The sequence below is a fragment of the Oryctolagus cuniculus genome, chromosome 19 (assembly GCF_964237555.1).
Source record: "Oryctolagus cuniculus chromosome 19, mOryCun1.1, whole genome shotgun sequence".
In the NCBI taxonomy this organism is placed as follows: Eukaryota; Metazoa; Chordata; class Mammalia; order Lagomorpha; family Leporidae; genus Oryctolagus; species Oryctolagus cuniculus.
The window spans coordinates 11262905-11275180 of NC_091450.1; the positions used below are offsets into that span (position 1 = coordinate 11262905).

The 12276-nt window shown below is 46.8% G+C and overlaps 1 long non-coding RNA gene across 6 annotated transcripts in view; it reads right to left on the bottom strand.

Annotated features, from left to right (window-relative positions):
• LOC138847146 (uncharacterized) overlaps window positions 1-12276 on the bottom strand; it is a 37649-nt gene that overhangs the window by 22649 nt on the left and 2724 nt on the right. The window contains exon 1 of one of the 6 annotated variants that reach the window (XR_011384788.1): window positions 373-1137. The exons of the other annotated variants lie outside the window; for them this stretch is intronic. This is a non-coding gene — a long non-coding RNA (uncharacterized lncRNA). Of the gene's footprint in view, window positions 1-372; window positions 1138-12276 lie in introns of those variants that run through there. 6 annotated transcript variants of the gene reach the window in all.

Genomic DNA, 12276 nt, shown 5'->3' on the forward strand with positions numbered 1-12276 from the left:
CTGCTGGCAGATGCACAGACATGCCGATGAGGTAGAAGCCAGCGTTGCACTGGTGCACTACGCTGCCCCCACCTCCCCCCACCCCCGGCGACATGGGCTTCCAGGAGCGGGCCCCGGCACCTGAGCCCACCGTGCACTTCTGGGGCTCCGGGGCTTGGTGCGCACTGGTTTAGGAGAAGGAAGAAATGCCCAGAATGGAAAGGGTTAAACCCAGCTTTAAAAATTCTTGTCATTGTTTTAAAGGTGTAAACAATCAGCTTCCAGGTCCTCTTAGACCGGCTGTTATGATGTAGATGTACCCACTTCCAGGAATCCCGGTTTCCCTTGGCACCCCTCCCCCTCTGCCTTCCCTCCAAAAAGGTCAGGATTTACTAATTTTAAGGTGAGGACAGGAGTCTTGGGTGATGTGTGTTTCCTGTGCCATTTGGAATTTCTAGACTTCTTGAGCACCTTCAGGATGTAAGGTGTTTAAAAACTTGTTTTTTTCTCCATCTTCAAAGTCTGGTAAAATAGAAATTTGAAGCGAAGTTAGTCCTTAGGCTCCTTCTCACCTTTGAAGGGAAGGAGGATTGAAGTAGGAAAAATCTGTGAGTCTTCTGGGGGGGGGTGTTTTTTTTTTCCTGGTAGGGGTGAGTGAGTGGCAGTGGATGGAGTCTGCTGGGTTTTGTTCCAGGGCTTTCCAAAGTGCTGTTAGGACTCTCAGATGGCTTCAGAATGCCCCTGTCTCCTGGGCAGACTGGTTTCTGGTTTCTTGGAGGGTTTGCTCTTCTTTTTTTTTTTGACAGGCAGAGTGGACAGTGAAAGAGAGAGAGACAGAGACAGGTCTTCCTTTTCCGTTGGTTCAGCCCCCACTGGCCACTGCCGCCTGCATGCTGCGGCCAGCACACTGCGCTGATCCAAAGCCAGGAGCCAAGTGCTTCTCCTGGTCTCCCATGCAGGTGCAGGGCCCAAGCACCTGGGCCATCCTCCACTGTATTCCCAGGCCACAGCAGAGAGCTGGCCTGGAAGAAGAGCAACCAGAACAGAATATGGCACCCTGACCTGGACTAGAACCCCGTGTGCCGGCACCACAGGTGGAAGATTAGCCTATTGAGCCGCCACACCAGCCAGAGGGTTTGCTCTTGGTACAGCTGTCGGTGTCCCACTGAAGTCTTTGCTCATCCTGAAGGGTTAAAAAGTTAAAAGCCGCTCCCCCCCAACCTCCTCTGGTGAACTTTCCTGACCTCGTTAGACTTGCTCTGCATAGCCATTAGTCAGTAAATTACCCCAATGTGAGCAGTAACCTCAGTTTCACCTAAGTGAGATAGAAGAAGTCACCATATATCTCTGCCTCCTGGACCCCTGACTCCACCATGTGTCCCTTATCGCCATTCGGCTGCATTCCTAGGTATCACTCCCTGTATTCATAAATCAACTGGTTGTAAAATCACTTAACTTGTATCAATTATTTACTCTATACCACTGTCTGCTCTGTGCAATGATTGATTTTCTTTGTTTCAATGTGTATAAAAACCCCAACCCAAGACTATTCGAGGCCGCTCGCCTGTACTAGGACGGGGGCCCCGACATGTCGGAACATCAATAAACTTTACCCTTTGTTAATTACATGAGAGAAGGTCTCTTGGAGCGTTTTTGGGGTGGCAAGAGCAATTCAACTTTAATTCGACTGTAACATATGGAGGTTCCACCGAGATGGCTCTGCTGCCCACGGACGTCTCCAACGGACATCTCTCGGGGTAAGTAAAGGCGCCTAAAGGATAGGGACTCTGTGCACGTGCATTTCTGTTTCTGTATCTGGTTCAGGCCTGAAGCGGTTTCGGGCTGGCACGGTAGACGTTGGGTGGCAGACGTGCCTGGAAGCCACAACGCTACAGCCTCGAGGGACGCCTCGGGAGGACCGGGAGACTGAGGACGCTCAGCGAAACTCCCATCTGGAATTCCCGCGGTCGGGAATTCGGTGCCAGCATCAGTATTCACCCTTTGTCTTTCAGGTTTTACTTCTATTGCATAAACTGTTTTCAGACTCACATTTTGTGTTGCCGGCATTGTCACAGGACTCTGATGTGGTTCCGGAGTCTGTGTTTGTCTGTTTGTGTGTGGCATTGTCGCGAGACTCTGATGTGGTCCCGGAGTCTGCATTTGTAGGTTCTGATGTGGTTCCGGAACTTGCATTTGTATTGTCGGCATTGTCACAGGACTCTGATGTGGTTCCGGAGTCTGTGTTTGTCTGTTTGTGTGTGGCATAGTCGCGAGACTCTGATGTGGTCCCGGAGTCTGCATTTGTAGGTTCTGATGTGGTTCCGGAACTTGCATTTGTATTGTCGGCATTGTCACAGGACTCTGATGTGGTTCCGGAGTCTGTGTTTGTCTGTTTGTGTGTGGCATAGTCGCAAGACTCTGAAGTGGTCCCAGAGTCTGCATTTGTAGGTTCTGAAGTGGTTCCGGAACTTGCATTAGTATCTGTGTCTGTGTGTCAGTGTGGTTCTCGGACCCCATCTGGGACTCTGTAGGGGGGCAGGCTCCCCACCTCTGTAGGAAGGAAGTGGTCGCTCCGCAGGCGTGAGGCCGATGTTCCATTTTTGTCTTTTTTGTTTTGTTCAGTGCCTTTTTGTGAGTCTCTTTGGTGTTTGTTTTTGGCTATTTGTATTTACCTTTCTGAAATTCAGACAATGGACGGATTTAGACAACTCTTAGAAAGGGAGACTAACCACCCTTTGTTCTGCAGATTGGCCTACCTTTGAAGTAGGGTGGGCGCCTAAGGGCACCCTTGACATCCTGGTCTGGCAAGATCTGGTAAAAACTCCCTTTCCTGGTTAAAGCCTCTTTTACTCCCTCAGAAACAACCTTCAAAAAAAAATTTTAGTCGTCCAGGACCGTCCCAGCAAAGCAGATAAAACAAACTAAGACTTCAGCCTCGGCGCCACTCTATTCTGTTTTACAGGGCGACTCTGAAGATTTGATTTTCCCTCCTCCCTACCAGCCGCCCGGCCCTGGCTGTGGGGCCGGCAGCGGGGGCCACAGGAGGGACTAAGAGAAGCAGCTCCCCAGGGGCCAGCAGATCCCTCCACTTTCCCTTCACAGGCAGCAGGGAAACCCCTGCTGTGCCATTAACAAGTGCTGAAACCCCCTGCGTGTTCAAACAAAGCTGGCCCTTTGAGCCTCAACCTGCAGGACTCAGCTGGGGCCCAGGAATGGCAGGCGGAGGATGGGAAGGCGCGCCTCCTGACTTATTCCTCAGGATCCTAACTCCCCGAGCCATACCCGTCCCCCCAGACTGACTCCCCATGGCCGACCAAATAGGGCAAATGGATGGATCTCCTGGACTTCAGGACCCGGTAAGTCACCCTGGGGCACTCCGTACTCAGGCCCGCCTTTGTGTGGAAGGGGGGGCTTCTGTTGCCCCTCTACCAGGGACCTGCCTGGTGTCTGCAATGGAAAAGAGCGTGTGTGTGGTGTAAATGTGTTTGTGGCTCCACGGCCCTGCAGCTACAGAGTCTAAATGGGCCGTAACCTGCAGCTCCGTGTTCACCAGGCGGGCGAAGCAATCTCACTCCGGATCAGTGCCTGTTCCGGAGGTCTTTATCTCTTGTTTTGTACAACCAAGGGGGACACATTATGAGAAAATTCCATTCAGAACCAACTGTTCTAAACTGTATAATAAAAACTTTAAAAATGTTGTCTTAATTTAAAAATTCTTAACAGGTTATTCCAAAATGTAAATGGGCTTTTATCAGCTCTTTTCTGTGCTGCTGTCCCTGACTTAGCTGATAAGAGTTTCATTTGTCTTGAAGGTTTCATGTTTTTCTATTTGTAGTACTGAGACTACGTTGTTTATCTGTTTTTAATGTTTGAGTGATTACCCAACTGATCAAAAATGTACTAATTTTGGCTAAATGGTTTGACTCTGACAGCTTAAATTCTAAATCGAGTCTTCCAACTTTGGGCTTCCAGTCGGATCCCTGGAACTCTCAAAGGATGAGACTCTGAATTTGTTAAAGTAACAGTTGCTTGAGTCAATTCAGACTATGTAAAATGTATTAAAATGTTATAAATGGTGTCAGACCTATGCTGTATTCATGTTTTTGCTTTCCAGCTAAAATAGTCTTATAAAAATAAGAGTAAATTCTGTGTATACAAGCCTTTATGTTGTTAACTAAAGTAAGCCAATGCAGATTGGTTCAGAAAATTGAGATAATGCAAATGCCCTTCGGTTTGCTCAGTGGCTTGCTTGCTCAGTTTTACATGTCTTTGATGTGCTTTAAACTTGTTTCTTTTAATGATAAAGATCTTTTCAAAGTTGTAACCATGCACTAGTGACCATGTTTGCTGCTCAGGAGGTGTTGTCCTTATATTACTTAAAAGCATGGAAATGTAATTTTGACTTCTATTTCAGATACTGGTATGGTATTCATTAATAACTCTATGTCTTAAGTCATCTAGACATCAGTACTAAGTAAAACTTGGAAAAGTGTATTATGTGTACTTTTAACATCTCAAATTCGATAAGAGAGACTGTTTGAGTTTGTTAGCATGTATTCTCATAGGTTGTCCACACATGACAATTCAAGGCTATATAAAAGTAACTACGGGTGTAAAGTTTCCAAAAGTATAAACAAGTCATAAAAAGTTTTAAAATGTTTAAAAATAGTCTAAATCATAAATCTTAAAATCTGTTTTCACAAAAACTGTAATGTCTATTTTAACAGTGTCTGTTTAATCAGCTACCCTGCCATTTCTAAAATTAGGTCCTGTAAGCTCTTTTTGACTCTGTTAAATTATTCTGAGTTATATGATAATTGTGTACTAACTCTAATGTTCAGGGTTTTTATTTCTGGTTTATCCGACAACAAGAGACATAGAATTCATGTTCTGCCTAAGTAATTTATTGTGTAACAACCAGGCATTGCTAGTTCAAATATAGATCAAATGAAGGTCTAGCCAAAAAGAAAAAAGTGTGCCAAAAGAGACTTAGAGACGACGGGAGATGGTTATGCAGCGGGTGCTGGAGAGCTGGGTTCCAGGAGCCCGGGAAGTCTCTGGTGTCCACAGGCTGCGCGGTGAAAGCCCAGAAACCCAGGCCCATAACCCACTGGCTACACGGTAAATATCTGGAGGCCAAAGGATGGCAGAGACCTCTGCCACAATTTCTCCTCTAAGTCAGGCTACGCAGTAAGCACTGGTTAAACGCTGGTTAAATCTGAAAGCCCAGAAAGTCAGGCTAGAGACCCGACTCACTGCCTCACTTCTCCTCTTTTCTTTTCCAGAAGGGAAGTTATGACTGACCATTTCTATAATAATGCCTGGTCACAGTATAGAGGACCAAACAGCATAGCCATAATAAGAGGTTAGATCGATTTTTTGGTGTACGCGGTAAATGGGCAGAACTCCCCTTTTAAACCAAATTGAGGGATAGATAGGAAGTTGTACTGATGACCTCAAAGTATGCAAGCAGGTCACCACAGTTGATCTTACCTAAAAGATCATAGTTCTCCTCATGGGCACGGTCTTAACTCGCAGGAAAATACTAAGTGTCAGAATTTGCCCATGACCATAGTTTTTTAGCTCACCCTGATATTAAAAAAAAAAAAAAAAAAAAAAAAAAAAAACTCCAAAAATCAGGGACGGGGTTGAGCACCCCCTTGACTGACATCATAGAGGCTGCCTCCTTGGTCCACTTTATTAGAGACCAGGAAATTGAGGAGCAAGCTAGCAGCAGGAGCGATGTAAGGATGGGCAACAGGCCAATCAGTGGCTGCTTTACATGGTGATCCACTGTCAAGGAAACCCAGCAAAGCCAATGTACCCCAAATGGCACCTGTTGCTGACATAAGGAGCCAGGGCATTGGGCAAGCAGCTGTTGTAACAGCGACTGCCTTCTGTCAACTCTGCCAAGAGCAAGGCTACTGGACATGGAACTGCCCTGGGTGTCGAAGGACTCCTGGTTCAGAACCGCAGACCCTGTGGCCCTGTGGCCCCGAGCTAAAAAGCCTTTGGCTCTGCCCAGCTTCCAGCTCCAGCCACTGCTATTGGGGATGGCCTAGGGTCAGTAAAATGCAAGTTGCCTATTTCTGTCAGCCTCCTATTCAGCTCTCCTCCTAGTCCAGCCATGTAATGCAAGTCAACAGGGTGCCTCCCTTAAGGGAGATTTGCATCTCTTACAATTCTCTTAACAGCACCCCATGGATAGGTCTGGGCCTCACACACCCAGCCAGGCCTTAAAAGTCCATCCAATAGTATTAAACTTAAAAAGCCCTCCCTGCCAGTTCCAGGGGAAAGTGGTCCCCTCCACTCCTGTACTGAGACTATAGACTTAATCTATGCCAACAAAAGGGACCCAAGAGACAGTCCCCTGACTAACACAGATGAAGTTTGGTTCATAGATGGAAGCAGCTTTGTCAGACTGGACCTGCTTCTCAGGGTATGCAACAGTTACAGCATGCTCTGCCCCCAGGAACTTTTGCTCATTTAGCAGAACTGATTGCCTTAACCAGAGCTCTAGATCACACAAGGGATTTGTAAGGCATCTTCACTCTGCATGGAGACCTCAGTCTTCCGGTAAGGCAGAAAGAGCCAACCAGGCTCTATAAAAAAACATCACAAGGATAGAAATGTGTGCTTGGTAAGTAAGGTTTAAAAGGAAAGAGTGTTCTTGATAAAAAGGGTTAAAAAGAAAAGAGCTTTTTAAATAAGAAAAGGACATGGTTTGTAAAAATCCTGATGGCTAGTTTACTCTAGACTGGAATGGAAATAATGGAATGTTTCAAGTAAGTTAAAGAGGGTGTGTGAAGTCACAAAAGGTTATAAAAAAAAAAAATTAAACATGCTAACTACTGCTCCAGGAGCTATTTATGCCATGTTCCAGAAAAAATGTTGTCTCTGGGTCAATCAGACTAGACAGGTACAAATCCAAATTTTCCTGGAAAAAGCCAAACAGCTCCAGGACCAGGCAAAGCAGGGCTGGGATTTCTGCCCTGATATCTGGTCACGGAAATCCTGGCTGTTTCCTCTCATTGGTCCAATAACTTCTGCAATCTTGATGCTTCTCTTTGCACTGTGTGTTTTTAATGCCCTTGTTCGTTTTGTCTCTAACAGACTAAAAGCTGTTAAACTCCAAATGGTCATCAGGCAAGGCTTCCAGCCCATTCCACTGGACGACCTGAGCAGCCCTCTGGACCGAGCGGCACCGTCTTTCCAAGGCCACTGTTGCACACCATAAGACAGGTAGCAAGAGGAAATACCCAAACCCCACCCCTCGACGCCCACATGCCAGCTTCGAAGAAGTTACAGAAAACGGAACTCCATCCATAATCCCAAAGAAGAATTTTGGGTATTACCTCTTGAGGGGAAAATATTAGGCAGAAAGTCAGTTATGAGCTTATGTGTGTGTGACATAAAGGCCTAATGTGTCCAGCATATGCATCTGCACCTCAGTCATCCTGACAATGTTTCACTGGAAGCCCGGCCTTTGCATCCTGCCCTGCCCCCTTCTACCTGATAACCTGCCAGGTGGAGATCCCCACCCCTTCTGCCTGACAAATCTTCCACAACCTCCCAGATACAGCCCAGTATCTGCATTTCAGTATTGCAGAACAGGTGGGGGTTGAATCTCATTTTCATAGAGGAGGGGGGGTTATGCGCAGCCCTTAAGGAGGAATGCTGCTTCTATGTAGACAAGACAGGGGTGGCGAAGGACAACATGGCTCAACTACGTAAACGCTTAGAAAAAAGACAGTGGGACAGACTTCAGCAACAGGGATGATTTGGGTCGTGGTTCACTAAGTCTCCCTAGCTGAAAGTGTTAAACTCATGGTAATTCATCAACAATATGTAACACACGGAGAAGGGGAAACAGATGGTCTCTAAGATTAGAGACCCTGGCCTAAGAGGAGTGGGGAATGAAGGGTTAAAAAGTTAAAAGCCGCTCCCCCCCAACCTCCTCTGGTGAACTTTCCTGACCTCGTTAGACTTGCTCTGCATAGCCATTAGTCAGTAAATTACCCCAATGTGAGCAGTAACCTCAGTTTCACCTAAGTGAGATAGAAGAAGTCACCATATATCTCTGCCTCCTGGACCCCTGACTCCACCATGTGTCCCTTATCGCCATTCGGCTGCATTCCTAGGTATCACTCCCTGTATTCATAAATCAACTGGTTGTAAAATCACTTAACTTGTATCAATTATTTACTCTATACCACTGTCTGCTCTGTGCAATGATTGATTTTCTTTGTTTCAATGTGTATAAAAACCCCAACCCAAGACTATTCGAGGCCGCTCGCCTGTACTAGGACGGGGGCCCCGACATGTCGGAACATCAATAAACTTTACCCTTTGTTAATTACATGAGAGAAGGTCTCTTGGAGCGTTTTTGGGGTGGCAAGAGCAATTCAACTTTAATTCGACTGTAACAATCCGAAGCGTGTTTTGGTAAGGACAGTTTGGGTAACTGCCCACACTAGAGCTTAGTGAAATTTGTTTTAAATGAGCGATGTGCTTCCCAGGGGTTGGGAAACTCTATAAATGGGAATTATGTTCTTAATCATAAACTTTATAGGGGCAGGGCAATTGACACTAAAACTCGGCATGTCTGTAATTTTAGGCCCAATAAAGTTAGCAATCTAGAGGTCTGGGAGCACATACGCGGTTTTGGGGTTTTTTGTTTGTTTTTTTGTTTTTTGCTTTAGCCCCCAAGGCTTCCAACCTAGCAGGGCTTGTTGCAGATACTAACATGGTACCTAATGCCATAAACACCAGTAATTTGGTATGGTTTACTTTATCGTTTGCGTTCTTGCACTGAAGTCATGGTGAGCGGTGGCTTTTTTTGTCAGTGATGTGTGTACAAGTTGGGTGGGATGTTCCCTTTCTAGGAAACAGCCCTGCCTTATAACCTCAGAGAAGTCTCCCAGTGCTCTCTTAAACTTGAACATGACTTCGTTAAACAGCCATTCTGTTCAAGTTGTGTGCTGTAGGGGGAGGACTTACTGGTTCTGGATTGTGCTGTATACTTGTGGTTTGGAAGGGACAGGATGCTTTTCTAGAGAATTAGGATTTAGCATTGTGAGGAATTTCATCAAGGACATTTGCATGAATGTCCTTTTTCTGCCAAGTGCTTATTGGGCTCTCTCTGTGCAAGAGAGCAAAAGATAGGAAAGGTTTTTCATGGAAAGGCACATCAGCCAGGGTACTTTCTAACCCATGTGCTTGCAGGTTGACAGATGAAATGATCTTATAACTTATTTTAAAGTTCGGGGTGGCGTCGTCAGGTGAGCCTGCCTGCACACTCTTCCCAGTTCAGAGGCGGTCTTCCTTGCTGGCCCTGGTGGCCACAGTTTCAAGCACTGTGCAGATGTCAGGTCTTTTCCCATAGTTGTCTGTGATGCTAGAGTCCCTTTCAGACCTGTGGCACAGCGCGTTATCACCCTGGTCTGAAGCGCCAGCATCCCATATGAATGCTGGTTCTAGTTCCAGCTGCTCCACTTCCGATCCAGCTCTCTGCTATGGCCTGGGATAGCAATAGAAGATGGCCTAAGGCCTTGGGCCCCTGCACCCGCGTGGGAGACCCAGAAGAAGCTCCTGGCTCCTGGCTTCAGATTGGCACAGCTCCACCCATTGCAGCCAATTGGGGAGGGAACCTTCAGATGGAAGACCACTCTTTCTCTCTGCCTTCTCTCTGTGTAACTCTGACTCTAAAGTAAAAAATAAATAAATCTTTAAAAAAGGAAAAAAAAAAAAACTATCCCAGAGCTGGGAGACAGACAAATAGATCTTCAGACTGAAAGGGAGCAAAAGGGATGTAAAGGGAACCATTCTTGGATACATTGTCATGGAATTTCAGAAGTCCAAAGACAGGTGCAAACAATCCCAAACAAACTCACACTCACAGGTTTTGAGAGAGGGAGGGAAGGAGGGAGGGAGAAGGAGAGAGGGAGGGAGAGAGGGAGGGAGGGAGGGAGGGAGGGAGGGAGAGAGAGAGAGAGAGAGAGAGAATGAATGAATGGCCAGCACCTTGGCTCACTCGGCTAATCCTCCGCCTTGTGGCGCGGGCACACCGGGTTCTAGTCCCGGTCAGGGCACCGGATTCTGTCCCGGTTGCTCCTCTTCCAGGCCAGCTCTCTGCTGTGGCCAGGGAGTGCAGTGGAGGATGGCCCAAGTACTTGGGCCCTGCACCCCATGGGAGACCAGGATAAGTACCTGGCTCCTGCCATTGGATCAGCGCCGTGCGCTGGCCACTGGAGGGTGAACCAATGGCAAAGGAAGACCTTTCTCACTGTCTCTCTCTCTCACTGTCCACTCTGCCTGTCAAAAAAAAAATTAATGAATGAATATGACATAACCATGAAGGAATGAGAATCAGAATGGCATCAGACTTCTCAGCAGCAACACACGGGACCTTCAACGATAACGGAATAGAGCCTTTAAACTCCTGAAGGAAATGGTTTTTAGTCTAGAATTTTTCCGATTCACAAGCATGAAGGCTAAAATAAAGATATTTTCAGACAGAGAGAAACTCAGAAGATGTACTTATCATCAACCCTCTCTGAGGAATTCATGTGTGTGTGTGTGTGTGTATTTTATCAAAGAAGGAGGAACTGACACTTTGAGATGCAATGACTTTGAACAGCCCTTGTCTGGACTCTTGAGGAACAGTTTTTGTTGTTGTTTTCACACTATTTGTTGAACTCAATTTAGTATAGAGTTAATCATTGTGTATACAGTTAACTGAAAATAGATCTTAATAAAAAATAAGAATGGGAATAGGAGAGGGAGGAGGAAGAGGGTGGGAGTGTGGGTAGGAATAATTACTATGTTACTAAAGTTGTATTTATGAAATGCATGGGGGCCCACGCTTTGACACAGCAGGTTAAAGCCCTGGCCTGCAGTTTTGGCATCCCATATGGACGCCCCTGCACCTGTGTGGGAAACCTGGCGGAAGCTCCTGCCTCCTGGCTTCAGATCAGCACAGCTCAGGCCACTGCAGTCCAATTGGGGAGTGACCCAGTGGATGGACAATCTCTCTCTCTCTCCCTCCCCCTCTCCTCTCTCTGTGTAACTCTGACTTTCAAATGAATAAATAAATCTTTAAAAAAAAGAATGACAAGCATGAAGTTTGTAATCCTTAAATAAAAGGTTTCTGGGAGGGGAAAAGGATAAATCCAAGAAAGGGCAATATATTGGATATTAAATAATAGTACTAAGTTAGGAGTATAATGAAATTTCAAGGTGACAGCTCTGGAGACAAATGCGCAGAGTAGATCTTACGGTCCTTGAAAGAAATAAACAGTGGCTGGCGTCCTGGCTCACTAGGCTAATCCTCTGCCTGCGGCACCAGCACACCGGGTTCTAGTCCAGGTCGGGACGCCAGATTCTGTACCAGTTGCCCCTCTTCCAGGCCAGCTCTCTGCTGTGGCCAGGGAGTGCAGTGGAGGATGGCCCTGTGGGGGAGGCTGAATCCAGAGAGGCCTAGAGAAAACCTGTCTTTAAGTTTCAAATCCCTGGTGGTAAACACCCCAGCCCCAGGGCGCTTCTGCCTAACAATCATTAAGGTGGTATAATAGGAGTGGCTAAGACCATTTTGCATCACATCTCCCCACCTCTTGCCTGCACCAGCTCTGTACCTCTGTACCTCAGCTATATATACACCTCCCTTTTACAATAAAGTGAGATCCTACTTCCACTGTCCCCCTGGGGTTGGGGAAGGCTGAGTGGCGGGTGGCGCACTTCCCCTCCTCAGCCAAGGCAAGCTGCGTTGCTGGTTCATTCTCCAAATGCTCACAGCAGCCAGGCTGGCCAGAGCAAAGCCAGGAACCAGGGACGTCATCTGTTCTACATGGGTGAAGGGACTCAAGAACTTGAGTCATAATTTGTTGGCTCCCACGGTGTACATTAGCAGGAAACTGGACTGGAAGCAAGGAGCCAGGACTCAAACCAGGCACTTAGACATGGGTGTCTCAAGTGGTGTCTTAATTTCTGTGCCAAATGCCTGAACTTTTTTTTTTTTAATTAAAAGGTATACTTATTTGAGAAAAAGAGAAGGGAGGGAGGGAGGGAGGGAGGGAGGAGGTGGAGGAGGAAGACAGAGAGAGAGAGAGAGAGAGAGAGAACAGAGCCCCCATCTGCTGGTTCACTCCCCCAAAGCCTGAAAAAGCTGGGGCTGGGCCAGGCCAAAGTCAGGAGCGGGGAACTCAATCTAAATGTTCCACATGAGTGGTAGGAACTCAACTAGAGCCATCACAGCTGCCCAGGATCCACAGAGAAAGGAAGCTGGAATTGGGAGCTGGA